This window comes from Sebastes fasciatus, chromosome 9, assembly GCF_043250625.1.
Source record: "Sebastes fasciatus isolate fSebFas1 chromosome 9, fSebFas1.pri, whole genome shotgun sequence".
NCBI classification, from domain to species: Eukaryota; Metazoa; Chordata; class Actinopteri; order Perciformes; family Sebastidae; genus Sebastes; species Sebastes fasciatus.
The window spans coordinates 16,874,780-16,891,682 of record NC_133803.1 but is presented as its reverse complement, the minus strand read 5'-3'; the positions used below and the strand labels follow the sequence as shown (position 1 = coordinate 16,891,682).

Here is a 16,903-nt window from a genome sequence, read left to right as displayed (position 1 = left end):
GTTATTTTCTCAGCTCAGATCCTTTCATTTGAATAATCTTTGGAGGCCAAAGCCACGTGGCCTCTCTACAAAGAGAGAAGCCAATGGCTGTCAAAACATGGCTTTAATGCCTTCATATCATCAAACTTTCACTTAGATCAGAAGTGTTGACTCAGACCCTGCACAAACGTATACAAATATTTCTAAAAACAATATTTTCCTGTATGTTTTTGCCTTTCGTCCACACGCAAACACTTTGGGGTCACAAAAACTCTGGTTACTTTGTATCTGTATGGATGTGTAAAACGGAGCTTTGTGTAATGAGCATGCTTCAGAAACAATAACAAAGATGGCAGACTACCGTCTTTTTTACATTTTGTTGACTAATTACAACGTCACATTTGAAATATGTTACAGTTGGAGGCCCAAAGCAAGGAACACATTAAACATGTCGAGGCCGAATTGTAATGGAATGTGCTTTTGGGCAATTAAAAGGCGAGGTTTGGAGCACTCAGAAGGGCGATGGATAAACCTGAATTACCTCCCTTTTGTTATTTATGCATGTAAAGAGACAGTCGATGACAGCAGAGTGATGACAGTCATGCAGTTTGACCAAGAATCCCATCCCCCCACCAACAATAACCTGTTATCAAACTGACTTTAATGAAACCAAAGGAAAGAGAGTGAGATGTGATCTCACTTGTGGTGACATGTAAATATTATGGCGAGTGGCGTGTGTGGAGTCGTTTTTATGTTCGAGTGTGGACGGAGATATTTTGTAAAATGAAGGTTGTGTGGACAGGTGTTTTTTTTTTTTTTCAAACGGAGGGGAAAATATCCATTTTACAAAATATCTGTGAACGTGTAGACAGGGCCTCAGAGTAACTGACGATGAAATGACGTGTTAAGATTACAGCAAAAAGGTGAAACAGGTGCTTTTAGAGTTACATTTTTATAATCTTTGGAAACTTTTCTGCTGCTACTACTCAGGGTTGGAAGTCAATTAAAGATGATACCATTACGGTTATGGTAAAGACTAACAATAATTGTACCTGGGCATAGGTTTAAAAAAGGTTACACCTATCTCTATCAATCACTGATTTAGAGCACCACACAGCGAGCACGCTAAGTGACCCGAATCAAACACACCCACGATGTTGCCAACAGGTGATGACCAACAGGTGCATATGATTTAGTACAGCACCCGGCGAGCATGCTAAGTGACCCAAATCAAACACACCATGTTACCAACAGGTGTTGACCAACAGGTGCATATACAGGTCTCCCCCCAGCAGTGACTTCTACATTTGCTTAGGAACTTCTACCCTCAGTGAGGTATGCACAACCTTTCTGCTGTTTTTGACAAACCACTGTCACAACTTCTCTGCCATGTGCTCATTCAGCTTTTTCAACTTGAGGAGCAGAGCTGGGGAATTGTTTAGTGGCTTACTGGGACTGGTTATAGTGGGACAGAGGCGCTGAGTGGGCTATATTCTACATTGAGAATGAAATAGCAGAGAATTTGAACCTAGATCAGATTGAGGAGGACTTTGCGGTGCGCAAGACTTGCAGAATGACGGCAGACAGTTGAGTGCAACAACAAACTTATCGATTGTTGTACCTCACTGTACAAAGGAGGACGTCCATGTTGCAACTATGTTGTGTGTGTTTGTGAGCTGCTGCTGCCGTCAAGCTTGTATTGTCTTTACATCTCTGCGTTGGCTGCATTGGTGATGCTTTATTCTGCTGCTATAGTGGCAGGTTATTTATGGTAAATGGTAAATGGACTTGCATTTATATAGCGCTTTTCTAGTCTTCCGACCACTCAAAGCGCTTTACATTACATGTCAGCATTCACCCATTCACACACGCATTCATACACTGATGGCAGAGGCTGCTAAGGTGCCATTTAATCTATGTACAGTAATAATGTAAGGCTATACGGAGGTGTGTGATTGTATATTTCTTATTGCTAATCAGTCTCATGCACAAGCTGGAATTAATTGTTTGTTTGGACCTAAGGGCTTGGTGGTGTTCACACCCGGGGACAGCGTGATGTTGTTCCACCTGTCTGTATATGTTGACATGTTAATGATAAGGCTGTCAATCGCTTAATATATATATATATATATATATATATATATATATATATATATATATATATATATATATATCGCAAATTAATCACAAGTTTTTTTAACTGTTCAAAATGTACCTTCAAGGGAGATTTCTCAAGTTATATAATACTCTTATCAACATACTTAACTCTTAACTTTGCGCAAATGTATGAATATATTTATTATTGGAAATCAATTAACAACACAAAACAATGACAAATATTGTCCAGAAACCCTCACGGGTACTGCAAATGTAATATAAAAAATATGCTCAAATCATAACATGGCAAACAGCTGTCAGTGTGTCAGTGTGCTGACTTGACTATGACTTGCCCCAAACTGCATGTGATTATCATAAAGTGGGCATATCTGTAAAGGGGAGACTCGTGGGTACCCATAGAACCCATTTTCATTCACATATCTTGAGGTCTGAGGTCAAGGGACCCCTTTGAAAATGGGCATGACCATGGCAATTTTCCTCTCCAAAATTTAGCGCATTATTGAATGGGTTCCTTAGGTTTTTTTTTTGCTTCATATGATGCCAGGATCTTCACTCTAGCTTTAAAACAAAAACAACTTCCGGAAGATCAATTGCATTTATGCGTTAAAGAAATCAGTGCCATTAAAACTAATTTGCGTTATTATTGCGTTGACTTTGACATCCCTGGTTAATTTGCTTATTTGTAGCTAAAGGTGGACTTTAATTTGTTAGTTCTGTCATATAACATTATCACATTATCATCATCATCATCATCATATACCCCCCCGTTTCTCTTTTAAGAATGTAACGCAGTAACGTTTATTCAGAATACATTTTTAACTGACCTTCATTATACTTTTACTTGAGTAAAACATTCTAGTACACTTTCCATCCTTGTTACTACTATAATTTATTAAATCTGTTTGGCCATGAGGGTTTTCCACTATAGCCGTATTGACTTTGTATGCAGTCAGCTTGATAAGGGACTGCCTTCCTTGTTTTTCTTGGTGGGTTCAACGGCGCAGGTTGTCCAAACAAACATTATAACATTAAAGATTTCTTGCACTCTGAATTCTTCCCACTAGCTCACTTAACACATACCAATTTACCTCTTTCATGCCTGCACTGGCTGGCTCACCTGTTCCATATACTACCCCCAGGGCCACCAGTGTTAGTTACAAACAAGGTAATTGTACTTGATGGGTCACAGAGGCAGTTTTCACAGAGATGGGGACACAGACTCTTTCGCAGTGCAGAGAGAAGGAAAAAAAGGCCTGTAATTGCCTGGAGTGAGATTTGTGTATCTTGACATGGCAGATTGGCAAGACTGCACTATAAAGCTCCACAGATTAGTACATTACCACAGATTCTGCTCCTGAGGGGGAGGCAGGAAGACACACAGACAGAGTGAAGGGCTTAAAGCAGACAGAGAGAGGCATTTAAAGAATGAGCACAAGGAAATGGGCAGAGAAAGGGAGAGGGGGTACTATGTGGAAAGAATAAGTATGATAAAGTGGGATTATAAAACAGAGCCATGTGATTATAACAGACACAGAGGGGAACATATAGTAATGAAGGAAAGAAGAAAAATACTCAGACTGTTGCCTGAAGTTGTTTGTGAATGTTTTCTGTTTGAAGAAAATTAGGTTTGTTTGTTTCGAGCAAACATGTATTTTCATACATCAGACCTGCCTGCCTGGCTCTCTGATAGACATGTTTTGCCTCTTCGTGCCAGTCTCGGCTTCATCGCCAGCATCCTGAATCAGATAAGCAGCAGCGTTCCTTCACTAACTTCTCTGAACTGTCATAACAGACAGCTTTTCTGAGGTCGGAGGCAGGTTTCAACAGCATTCCTTCTCATGTACGTCATCAACGATTACAAAATCCAACATCAGACTTTGGATGAATAGTGCCTTTTATAATGCCTTTCCTAAAAGAATATTTATTATAAAAGATGACAAGCGTATATATTTTTCCCAACCTAAGGAAAGGGCGAAGGAGAATGTAGAATAAAAAGGTTGGATCAATATGAACAAGGCTCATCTGGCTCCCCAGGTAGGCAGAGTGGAAGGAGATCTGCTCCAGATCAATATTGCTGGTCGATGCCAGTGAGAGACTGCAGTGATGAAAAACTCTATTTCTTGGCCCCGCAGAAGGCAGCGGATGAATCTTAGCAGAAAATAGATAAAAAGGAGATACCCGTGCTTCAGCTGTAGACTGTGAAATGCATCCTTTGCATGTCAGTTTGTTTAGTTTAGATCGTGTGGCCATTTTACCGGCCTCCACAGAAGGAATGCTGCCAGCTGTAGTTGCGATGTGTTGTATAGGGTATGCGATCATATTTATCCTTTCAGTATGTATTATGAGATGAGATAAAAAAAAAAAAGTGCACAATACGTGTTTACACAGCGACGTATGGCAGCGTAGGGCTGCTTTGTGTGGGTGATTTATGAGAGCAAGCGAGTGGCTTAGCTGCCTTCAAAGAGATTGTTATTTCCCCCATCTTTAATGGTCCATTCATCTTCTCCCATTACACTGTGAGTCTGCAGCGTGTTACTTTCCAGACATGTTGGAGGAAAGGGATACAGTGCGTATCACTCACAATCCAAGACATGTTCATTTGTCCTTCCCATGACTCTTTTCACGGTGGCATTATGGTGTTTAAACATGGATGGAAATAAGGGTCAATACAGCAGAGGAAAAATGTGTTCTTCATTATGATACACATCAGAAATTACAGATGATGATTTTATAAATAAACCATGGTGTCACAAATGCATTTGCTATCCACAAGTAAATACCGTTCAACCTGAATAAAAGTCAAACTATTTCATAAATGAGACTCTTCTGTTGTCCTTCAGTGCATGTAGTGTTTAGGTGCTAGTTGCTTATTCATTATAGATTTTACAAGGCAGAGAAACATATTTATTTTCCCCAAACATACAGTTTTGGATCTGCATTTGGGGTTTGGTTGGTGTCTTCACACACAATGTAACCAAATCCAAACAGGTGATTTATGCACAGGAATAAATAAATAGTTAAATAGATACATAAATAGATAAATAAATAAATAAATAAATAAATAAATATAACAATAATATAAATAATCATTAGCATGCAAAGGAATAATTTTAAAATGTTACTGTTAAACACCAAGTTGGCAGTATGTGGTATGCCTGACATTTGTTTAGGTTCTATTTATTTGTACTTCTGTATTTTTTACATGTATGTATATGATCACCATCATTTACTTACAAATTGTCATATAGATTTGTATAACTTTTAAAAATGTTATCATGAACCATGCATTTGTCACACATATTGACACTTTTTTTTCTCTCCATAGCTTTAAATATGAAAGAATAATAAACCAAACTGGCCTTTATTAATCTCAGAGGTTGACTTTAATAAACAAATATAATAAATTAAAACTATAATCAGTCACCTTTGATACAACATTCTGTGAATATTTTTTTTTCCGGCCGACCAACCCCAAAAGTGGATGCCTTTTCAATGATGCATAGCGAGGAAATGGCAAGGCTCCCTGTGGGAAATTGAATAGTCCATTTCCAATCGAGTGTGCCCTGGAAAATCCATGGGGGTCAGTGGCAATTTGTCTCAGGAGGTCTGCACTGAGAGTCATTACGCTCAAGACCAACATGTCCCGAGGGACAGAACCGCTCTTTAAAGAGAGGCTTGTATTCCCTTTTTAGATATATAAAATATTTCTCTTCTTCCTCTTACAAATATGATTTTTTCCCCCCGTTCAGAGGGGTAACACATGAATTGCAAGTTGCATAACAGCATAATAACCGGCACAATACAACTCTTTCCTCTATCATAGTGAGGTGGCATCTCATTAACCTCTATTTTTGAGTAGCTCATCTTTGTTTAACAAATTGCTCCCGTCCCTTGTTTAATTATAAGCAAAGTACCATATCTACTCCACTTAGGAGACAGATTTTGTTGTTGTTCAGATTAAAGGTGTCATGAATTTTAATGCTGCCATCAGTCATTATAGTTTACTCATGTTTTAGCAGGAGGAAGGTGACTTTCGAGCAAATGTTTCATGATGAACAGATCTTTTTATTAGCTCCTGCCATATGACTGTTGTAGTTGATGATCAATTCACATAACAAAAAAATTTAAACAGTCACGATTGAAAATGACAATGAGCAATTCATAGATGTGTCATACAACCATCCTCGTTTTATTAGCGCGCCTGTTTGCACGTGATTCTGCAGCTTATTTTAAGTAACATTTTTCACTTTGGGTGCAGTAGATTCATCTGCCTCCGTGTTACTCATTTGCCCTCCCCTCTCATTTCCTGCCTTGGCTTTTTCAAATCACCTGTGCATTGCCCACACATCCTCAGAGAGAGCGAGAGAGAGAGAGAACGAGCCGATGAAAGACAGTGGGAGATTGCATGACCCCACTTGATCCACAGCCGCCGTATCAATGAGTTTCTAGTCACTGTTGTTTCGGAACATCAAAATGGTAGCGCTATTCCTGTTCTGATGATGATTTCGTCGTCGTTAGAGAAAGTTCAGAAGAGCACAATGAGCCGCATCATTGCTAATCAAAAACAATATCACGCCACAAACTTTCACTAATAAACAAAGTAAGAAATTGCAGCATTTGGGTTGAAGTCATGGCATGTGATTGCCTTATAACGCTGATGATTCAGAGCTGCTAATTTCAATACTGCCTCGTTATTAGAGTGAGCAGTTGAATATGCATTACAGTATAAATATCCTTATGTGGTAAAACTGTGAATTTATCATCCACATCCCTTCTCTCTAGTGGCATTCACACCTCTCATGAATTATAGATGAATCTAATTGTTTCATTTGTGGTTATTCCCTCCAGTGTTTTAGTAATCTATCATGTATCTTCCTCATCTTTATCACTGTAACAGGTGTGCTTTGCACTAGACTCGATGATAGCTCTCACTAGGATGAAGCTATACGTACCTGAGAAATGATAATCTTACAAAAGAATGACAACGGGCAGTATAATGTCAAGCAAGTGAGAATTGGGATTTGATGGATAAATTGACCTAGATCTGTCTTATAATCATACTTATCAGCTTTTGACCAGGTTTTAATATTATCTCCTTTATAATCTTCAAACCATTCCAGTTATTCTATGCTAATTCTATTTCTTTATTTCTATTTCTATAATTATTTCAGCTATGCAGGAGCTCATTTCCCTGTTTAAAAGGCAGAAACTGCTTTTTAAAAAAGCTGGAGATTTAATACCTACTAGTTCCTGTGGGGAATGACATAATGAACTGTAAATATATCGTTTTTCAGATGGCCCTGTTGAGGCCATAATTCCCCGTCCCTGAGCTCAGGTGAAGGTCACCGGGGAGTTGTCAAAACATCCGTGTTCCCATGAACGCGCTACCACAGCAAAGGCTCCCAAGAATTAAAGTGCTGTCTGAGTCGAGCCAAGCTGGATCATTAATTTTCATTTTTGTTCACAGTCAGCTGTTATTTATCCTTGGGCTTTATAATTTTGGGCTTGTGGGATAGGGCCAGATTTTCCTATAAAGCAGCGAGTGCATAATTTGGCAAAGCAGCAGCACAGTTAGCCTTTACATAACATTTATCCTGACAAGTAAAACAGCATTTGTGGATGGCATCAACCTGAAACTGATTAGTGAGGAACATGCTAATCATGAATGTCTATAGGCAACAGTTCAGTCTGTGATGGACTGATTTTGTATGAGCGCAGCAGATTAATGCACACTGATGTTTAACATATTTGTACTATTATGGGATAAATCACCATCCCTTACCTCTTCTGGAAATGGCTTTTTGGCATTGTTAAGAAGTGTAATAGTGCCAGTGCCTATTGGTTTCATTGAAGGACTCCAACAATGCCTGCTAGCAGTCTTTTGATTAAAGCTTCAGTCGGCAAGATTTTCCATAAAAATTGATTTTTATCCGGCAGCATCACAAAGTGGAGGTGTGTCAGAAGGGCATCCTATCCACCGTAATTGAGATCACACACATTTTTTCTGCTTGCTGAGATTAAATTCTGGCATCGAGAATGGTCACTTCGCCCGCAGGAAATTAAAAATCAAAGCAGAACAGAGTTGTCTCCTAAACAGCAGTGAGGGGAGTGCTCTGTTCAGAAAATCTCTCTTTCATATCCTGGGTCTGTCTCTCTCTTATCTGGGTATTATAGTTCAAATTTGTACCTCTGCCTGCGAGGCAGCAACATTCAAGTTAAAGGCTCTCAGTTTTTAATTTTAAACAAACAGGAATTTAACACATTAAGACAAACAAACAACGAAACAAGTTATAATAAAACATCTTGTAAATCTAGTAAAATGAATGTAATGATAAAAAAGATGGAGAAACATATACAATGCCAGTATGGCTATGAGTACACTGGTATGGATATACTGTAGATATACTATCAAACCTTTGATCAATAAATTATTACGAAAAGTCAGAATCGAGCACAGAGGGAGGTGATGTTCGTCATGAATACTGTATGCTGCCCCAGTTTTCTGCTGCTGGAGAATCATGACATTAAACAATTCAAGAGCAGTTTGATTTGACTTCCAAACTTAACGACATTTTATGCAACAACCCACCAACCCATGACACAGCAGTTAGAGATTTAACACTGCCCTGTATGTGATATTTTATCTGATTCATTACAACAACAAATAGGCTTTAAAATGATATCATAATCAGGTCACATAGTCGTTTGATCCATACTCTTTTAATCAAACATTTTCATTGAAGTTCAAGTTAATTGAATATTTAGTTTGCATATGGTTCAAAGTTTTCCATCACAGCTGGACATGTGATATGTTGACAGAAATTTTTTTATTGAATGTTTTCGCATTTCATTACGTGATGAATTATGATTTATTGTGTACATTATTGATGCAAATTTTGCACAATGCCAGTATGTTGACATAAAAACTGTATTCTGTTAAGCCCTAGCCTTATCCCTCGGAAAACCCCCCCCGCCTAAAATAGCATACCCAAAATGACTCAGGAATAGCTCCTCATATATACAGTATATGTATATGCATACAGTATATCTGGTCTCCTTTGAAAGGTGAGAGGCTAAAGAATCCATTGTAAGTAAACTAAACCATGGCGATTACAATGGAGATGCAATAAAGGAAAAGGAAATACGATTTTTATCCTTGCCAAGTATAAAATCTTTAACTAGAGTTAAAACGTTGGAAAACTGGTGTAAAATCCTTTATCATATTGTCATATAAACTAATTTATGAATCTACATTTTCAAGGTTTAATGGCTTCATAGTGGCAGAGTATAGAAGTGCAGACTTGTTTGATTTTTCAACAAGATATTTGTATGAACTCGAGTATGACTATTGCGGTTCTACGGAAACATTATATGAACCGATTAACAGTGCTGGAGCTGCATTTGCTGTGAAATTTAGAGGCTGTGTCGGTGACTAAAATAGGCCTGCAGATAAGAGCTGAGGATGCCTTGCACATCATTAAGTGTGAAATATAACAACACGCCCCTGAGCTGCCTACTGTTCCCCTGGAGAGACGATAGCTAGATAGGGCTCTGCACAATTATGGCCGAGAGAGCCAGGGACCTACCTTCCTCACGCTGCTTCATTTTAAAGCTGTTCTGATGGAGAGTGGTGCAGTGCACGGCTACATGAAGCGCCTGATAACAAAGCTACAACATGCCTTGAATGCTGTTTGTTCTCCAGTCTGGTAAAAGAAGCGATAAAGCTGATGTACTCCTGATTGGGTTTCTCTCCCTCCTGAAGTTCTCCTTGTACATGTATTGCAATGCATGAGCCTAGAGTGTACCTAGAGGCAGATTATCAGTGACATTATTTCACACCACTCCGAGCACTCCCTGGAAAGGGAGAAAGAACACATTATATTATCTATGAGGATACTGCTCCTGGAAAATTGAAAAGTGAAGTAGACTTTCTCTAAAGGGCAGGATGTTGCGCTCCTCCGCCTCCTCTTCCGTTTTTTTATTCCTCCGAATGCATGAAAAAGCCTGACTACTTTGTTCTGTGTGACTGCGTGCTTATTTTAGAGGTACACTATGTTTGGCTGGAAATGTTGGCGAGGCAACGTCATTGTCATTCCGTCAGCTTTTAAATATAATCAAACGCCATTTCAGTGAGTCATTTCATTACACGTTTGGAACAGCAGAGTAATTAGCAGCAATATAACACAGCAGCAACTGCAACAGATCCAATCACACACACACCAACTTTTATTTATTATACATTACGGGCAGCTTCAGCGCGCTCTCTCATTATACATGTAACTCATCTACACATGCGATTTCACACACAGAAACACCGCTGCAGCTTCACAGTGAATAGACAATGAATCATATACATTACAGAGAAAGAAAACTGGATGTTGACATTGGTGTTTTCCAATATTTCCAATATCCCGCCCACTGAAATACCCTGGGGATCCAGAGATGAGTAAAAAAAAAAAAAAAAAGGTCTCCGAACATTGTGGTTTTTTAGACTGCTGACAAGCTGCTCTCTGGCTATTAAATCCATTTCTCACTGTCAGTGGAGCTGGAGCGGCTTAAATTTGAATGAGGAGATGCTGGTGCTCCTGCTCCTGTGGGACATGTATATACACTGAGGGCAATGAAGTCCATACTGTGCATTGTGTCACAACTTCAGGATTGTTGAGCAATTGGGGTTGTTTGAGACTGTAATAATAATGATAATAAAACAATATACTGACATTTAGTATTATTGTCATTTAGTATCATGTCTGCTGTGTCCATTGAGCCCAGCCATATTTATCTGTCAGACTATGTGTATTAAGATACTGCAGGTGCATTAAGTAACACATAACACATTAGCGAGAGAAATATGAGAGACAAAAGGAGGGGGGATATAGTGAAAGAGACAGCGTATTAGCTGAGTAGGTATTCTCGGAAGAGGTACGGTCTTCGAGCGTTTTTGAAGACATAAAGGGATTTTGCGGACCGAATCAAGTTATGTAACTCACTCCACCACTGAGGGGCCACACAGGAGAAGAGATTCCCGGCCTCGCAGTGGCGGAAGGACAAGTTGCCGTTCATTTGCAGATGGTATTGAACGAGAAGTCTCATATTTCCAACACGTTCTCTTCCCAACTCGTCACATACTAACGACCCCTCGGGGTCACTTATTGGTTGCAGTAAAAACATGCTTAACGTGCTAAAACACTTAGTTAGGTTTAGGCTACACAGCGACTTAGTTAGGTTTAGGAAAAAAACAGCATGGTTGGGCTTAAAAATGACTGTTTTTAAAGTGAAAATGTGACTTGATGTTGTGATCACGGGACACGAATGAACAGCTGATTATAAAGTGAAAGTGAAACTTAAAACACGGGACACTAACAGCGGTCTCCTGCCTGGATGAAAGCCTCGTGTTTTCAGACCATAAACTTATGTTTACAATGTTTACTGAGGTAATAAATCAAATGAGAAGTACGGGTCATTTTCTCATAGACTTCTATACAATCTGACTTCTTTTTGCAACCAGATGAGTCGCCCCCTGCTGGCTATTAGAAAGAATGCAAGTTTAAGGCACTTCAGCATTGGCTTCACTTTTCAGACCCAGAAGTAGCCCACTGATCCCAACTCAAGGTCCAATTAATAGCTTTTTCAAAGGTTTTCAACCATATAACATGGTGCTCATTAGCACATAGATTTCCTCAGTTGCCATGGAGATGGACCTGTTGATATTCAAGCACAGTAACCTTTATTATTCACGCCGCAGCTTTTAGTAATTCTCGTACGTATGGGCTTAAAGGTGAATCATGGAAGTTCATTCTTGACCGAGTAGTTTCACCAAACAATTATGACTCCACTTCATTGCTTTTTACCGACGTTTCAACCATATCACACTGTCTAAAAAAGTATATCTTGATATTATATGCACATAACCACAAGACGTTGCTCGTCGGGAAAACGTAATCCCTTTGAACAAGCTACCAGTTCTGTCATTAATTCTGTTGTAATGCTCCGTCTAATATATACATCCCGTGTCTACATAGAATGCATAATTATGTTTGCACAAATCCCTCAGTTGGGGATTGATAAGAAGAAAGCTGACAAAGGGGTTTCTGGTATCAAAATGATTGTTGTGAACTTTATCTTGAGTCTTATTTGAGAAACAAATGGCCCTGTCATCAAGAACACACCATCTATAATTCTTTGTCCCTTTTTTTCCCCCCATAAACAGTTATTCCGCCTATGCCGGCCTTGGTGCCAGAAGATAAATAAGGGGAATTAATTTGTGTCAGGATGACAGCAAAGCACTGCTCTGTTTGGCAGGAAAAACAGAGCAGAGAGTGTTATTAATGACCAGACGTGTGGACTGCAAGGACCACAGTCGCTCAGAAGGAGGTCAGAAGAGAGGGAGGCGAGCTGGGAGGGTGGGGCGGGAGGAGGAGGAGGACCGGGAACAGGGTGCTAACGCAAGAATAAAGGGAATATTTGGTAAAGTGGCAGATCAACAGAGGAAACTAGGATGTTAGAACACCCACCACTCCTCAGCACTCCTTGTTCGTCCTAGTTTGTCGTGTCACCAGCTTTGCACCAGCCCTTGCTGTGTGATGGTGTGATATAAATAATGATCCCCTCACTGCTGACTGACTGGAGAGCTGTGTGTTGTGTGGAGGCAGCAGTCGGTTCTGTGAAGCTGTGACCCGACCACCTCAAGAGAGGACACAACGGCTTTCAATTGTCACCTCTATAGCCTTGGACAGACCATGATTTCAGAATAGGGAGCATGGGGTAGCTCACCATGTATCAAGGCTGAATTCCTCACCACAGCGGCCTCGCAGTTCAATTCCAGCCCGGGTCCTTTGCTGCATGACTTCCTCTCTCTCTCTCTCTCCCCTGCCTTTACTGCCTTCAGTTTATACTTTTTAATGTCACCGTTTTTACGGGCTTTATTTAGCATATTCTGTATGTTCACTTCGGCCCAGATGTCAAGCAGCAAACATCAGACTTCTGTCCTCATGTTAACCTGTCGTTTACCTGTGTCCCAAACGAACGGTACCAGAGTTCAAGCGCCCTTAAACACTGCAAAGAATGCATATTAATACCTGTTTCACTGTCAAATTGGCCAAAGTATGACAAAACATATATACATTGTTGTCAGTGTTGTCCTTTTTGGAGGAAACTGATATCAATGCTTTTCAAGGCTAAAAAAAAAGTAATTATTTAATTGAAGAATGACTTAAAATGAATCAATAATGAAAACAATCATTGGTTACAGCCCTAGTAGAGGCATCATCCATCATAGACAACATCTACTATATGAAATAAACACATTTCCCCAAGCTGTCACTATCCAATAAAGCAGAAATGCAGAATAAATATATTTTTTGAAGAAAAGGAATAGGGAGCATCTTCAAACTCTGTGTGTATGTGCGTGCAAAAGTGTTCAATTTAAGCCTATGTAAATTGTCATGGTTTGAAACATCAGTTAGATTCCATCACTGCACCGTGTAATTCATCACTGATCATTCAAATGAAAGAACAATTCAGGACATTGTTTTCTCTCTTTTCAAAAGGCCTTGAAAACTTCTTTTCTCCATCAACTTCTGAGTGATGGGATCCTTCATTTTCTGCCAAAGTTAGAACAGCTTTCGTTATTTCATATTGGATGTGTCTGATTTTTTTTTCTTTCTCTCTCACACACTCTGTGTCCCTCTCACTGGTTTGAAGTTGGCGCTTTTTGTAGCTCCTCTGCATTTTCATCTTCATTCTTTTAGCAACACTTTTCCCCTTTTTACTCAAATCTACTCTCTACTCATAGCTACTGCTATTGTCATATAGTTATGAAATATAATAATATAGTGTGTTTCTAATAGAGAATAAGTAAGAAAATGCTAACCACGGTATTTTTCATATTTTCTTTAATCTATAACAGATAAGTGAAGTAATACAGCTGTCACGTTAGACACAGTCTGAACGGTGTCAGAGTCATAGAGGTGGTATCAGTGCTAATGGTTTGGTGTTAACTACCTTGTGACATTGCTCTAGTATATGCCAGACTTTTCACACTTTGCAGCATGTGGTTAGTAAGTTTCTCAAGACTACTGTTTCAGAATTGACATATGTGATACAGTATGCATCCAACTCATAGAACAAAATGGATTGGTGGTACCTGCTGTGTTACTCACAGATTTTATTCCTGACAATTATGTTTTTTTCATATTGAAAAATAGATAATCCATCATCTTATGGCTACTCATATGTTAAAACAATACATCGTCATGGTCCACTTTATAGCTGTTGATTTTCAGCAATGGGGCATTAAATAGTTTTCCAGTTAGCCTGTTGCGTCCACTTTTTGACTGCCTGAACAACCGATGTGAGTCAGCCAAAATACTTTCAAAAGTCAAACATTGCTCCTCTAAACATTAAATATATAATCGACCTGCTTGCTTCATCTTCTAACTATGACACCCCACTCAGAGAAAGAAATTATGTGGAGAAATAACAAAAACAAAACACAAGTTTCTGTTTGAAACATGTTTTTCTCTAAAACTATAGCACCACAGTGTCACTGCTGGGTTGGCTGATGTAAGCAAGCGTGAATCACCAGAAATGTAAGAGAAACAGGTCTGCATGGTTACACTGTGACATCAATGCAGCAGAATAAAAACAATTGTCTTCCTGTAAGAACTTAAGCACATGTGAGGCAACAAATCTTGTTTTCACAAAAACAATAGACGCCTCCCAGCCACTGAGACGTCAGCGCTGACCCCGGCCACAGTGTGAATATCAGTTTACTGTTAGTGATGCAATAATATCATTTTTCTACATGGGAACATTCAAGGGAAATTCTCAGTTCAAAAGTTCAGGATTAAAGAGAGGAAGCTCTTAAACAAACTGCAGCGTTTTATAGGATTGCAGTGATCCCAGCATTTTTGTATTTTAACATACCGAACAGTTACCATGCAAAACATGTACCGTAGTTCTGTACACGGCTATGAGGAAAATCAAGAGCATGTTTTATAGAAACCATTCTTTATCTTTACATAACAAATATCTCTTCATCTTCTGAAATTAAACTTTGTTTTCTTGTTATTTCATATATATGTTTGGGCCTTGAGATAGGGTGTAAGAGCTGCTATAGGCTCCAGTTGTCAGTAGCTCTCAGTACTTGCATGCAGTGTCAAAGCAAACATATGAAGGTTATGCAAACAAACAATAAGCAGCTGGACAATAAAACATAAAGGTCTAATCATACATGTCAAGTTACTGGTTGTTAACTATTGTATTGCTGCTTTTATGATGTATTAGTGCAACATTTTGATGCCAGCATGCCAGTCAAGTCACTGTTTAGATCTTTTTTTATTACACATTAACTGCTCAAGTAGGTGTGTCTAAACAATTACAGCTAAACATAAGCTTTTAGTGTCTGTCATTGAAATTAATTCTGCCACACTCACATTAAGCACCTATGAGTGTCGAAAACCACTTTGCTAATTGTGCGCGGCAACGAGTGATATGCTTTTTACAGCAAAAAAGGTCAAGCATGTACTTCACATTTGTGTGTGCGTGTGTGTGTGTGTGGGTGGCCGTTTGAAGATAGCATCTCCAGAGCATCTTCAGCCATTACACCCACATGGAGAACACAAAGTGGTCCACAAAAAGCTGGGCTGACCTCACGCGCATCCGGCACGCATGCATGTAATAGAGTCTTATCGTGCTTTTGCTCAGTATTTTTGCAAGACTCTCTGGCAACATAAAAGTGCGCTGATATTCCACAAATATTGTTTGTTCATCATTAATCATAATTATTTGCAGGCATGATCACCTTTGTTTTCTGAACAGAAGAATCTTTATATTAGTGAGAGTGCTGGCTGTGTGCGTTAGTGTGTGCGAGACAATCTGACAAGAGACACAGTTTGCGTATACCCGAGATCACAGGGGTCTTGACAAACATGTGATTATTCCTCAGTAATTAGCTTGTTGGCATCCCTGTGGTAAAAACAAGGGTGGTAATTATGAGGAGGAGGTCTTGGGACTGCTGTCTGCCTCTCTGCGAGAGACATAACTCAACGGGGGATAAGACAATGAGACAGGAGCAGGAGGGCATTGGAGGGAGGGAGGGGTGGCTTGTGTTGAATATGTCCGCGCTGTCATAGAAGACAAAACAGCCTTGTAATTGCCATGCGACGAGGCTAAACACGGGATGGGGATGCGATGATGTGGAATTAAGTGAATAATAGGGTGTATGACAGAAACTGCCTTTTAGAAGTCATTAGAAAAAAGTGTTTACGTCGGTGCAGATGTGTGCACCGTAAATACAGGAGTTAAACGAAAAGGAAACTCAACAAAATCCCATCTAAAGTTGTGGAAATTTAATACAGTTTTAATGCTTTAATAGCCAGTAAATTCACATTTTTTCGTTGTGTACACCAAAATCTGTCCAGCAGGCTATGTGGAGCATGGACACTCTGTCTAAGTCAGAGGGGCCAGAAGGTCACTGGGGGCAGATGAAGATCCATCACAGGCTTGACTAGTGCTGGTTGGACCACTAGGCCACCCCTGGACCCGCAAGGCCCCAATTGCTGCAGTTGCTTGGCAACGCTTGCTGTAATTAGTCCTGAGATGTAGCGCCTCAAGTCAGAAGCCCAGTCTTCGCTGCTGGGTCAGACCGCAGTAGGAACAGAGCCACACCTACACAGGCTGCGGCGGCTACTCGAGTGAATTCATATTAGAGCGCTAAGCACATCGTCAGCATATGAGCACAGGAAGCAACTTACCCTTAATGCCTGTAAAAGTAATTTCCTTTGACTTACTAATAGAGGAGAAA

The 16,903-nt window shown here is 39.6% G+C and overlaps 1 protein-coding gene across 14 annotated transcripts in view; it reads left to right on the top strand.

The window, feature by feature from the left end:
* The window catches only part of LOC141774031 (neurexin-1a), a 287,328-nt gene that overhangs the window by 32,375 nt on the left and 238,050 nt on the right, over window positions 1-16,903 (top strand). The window lies entirely within an intron of this gene.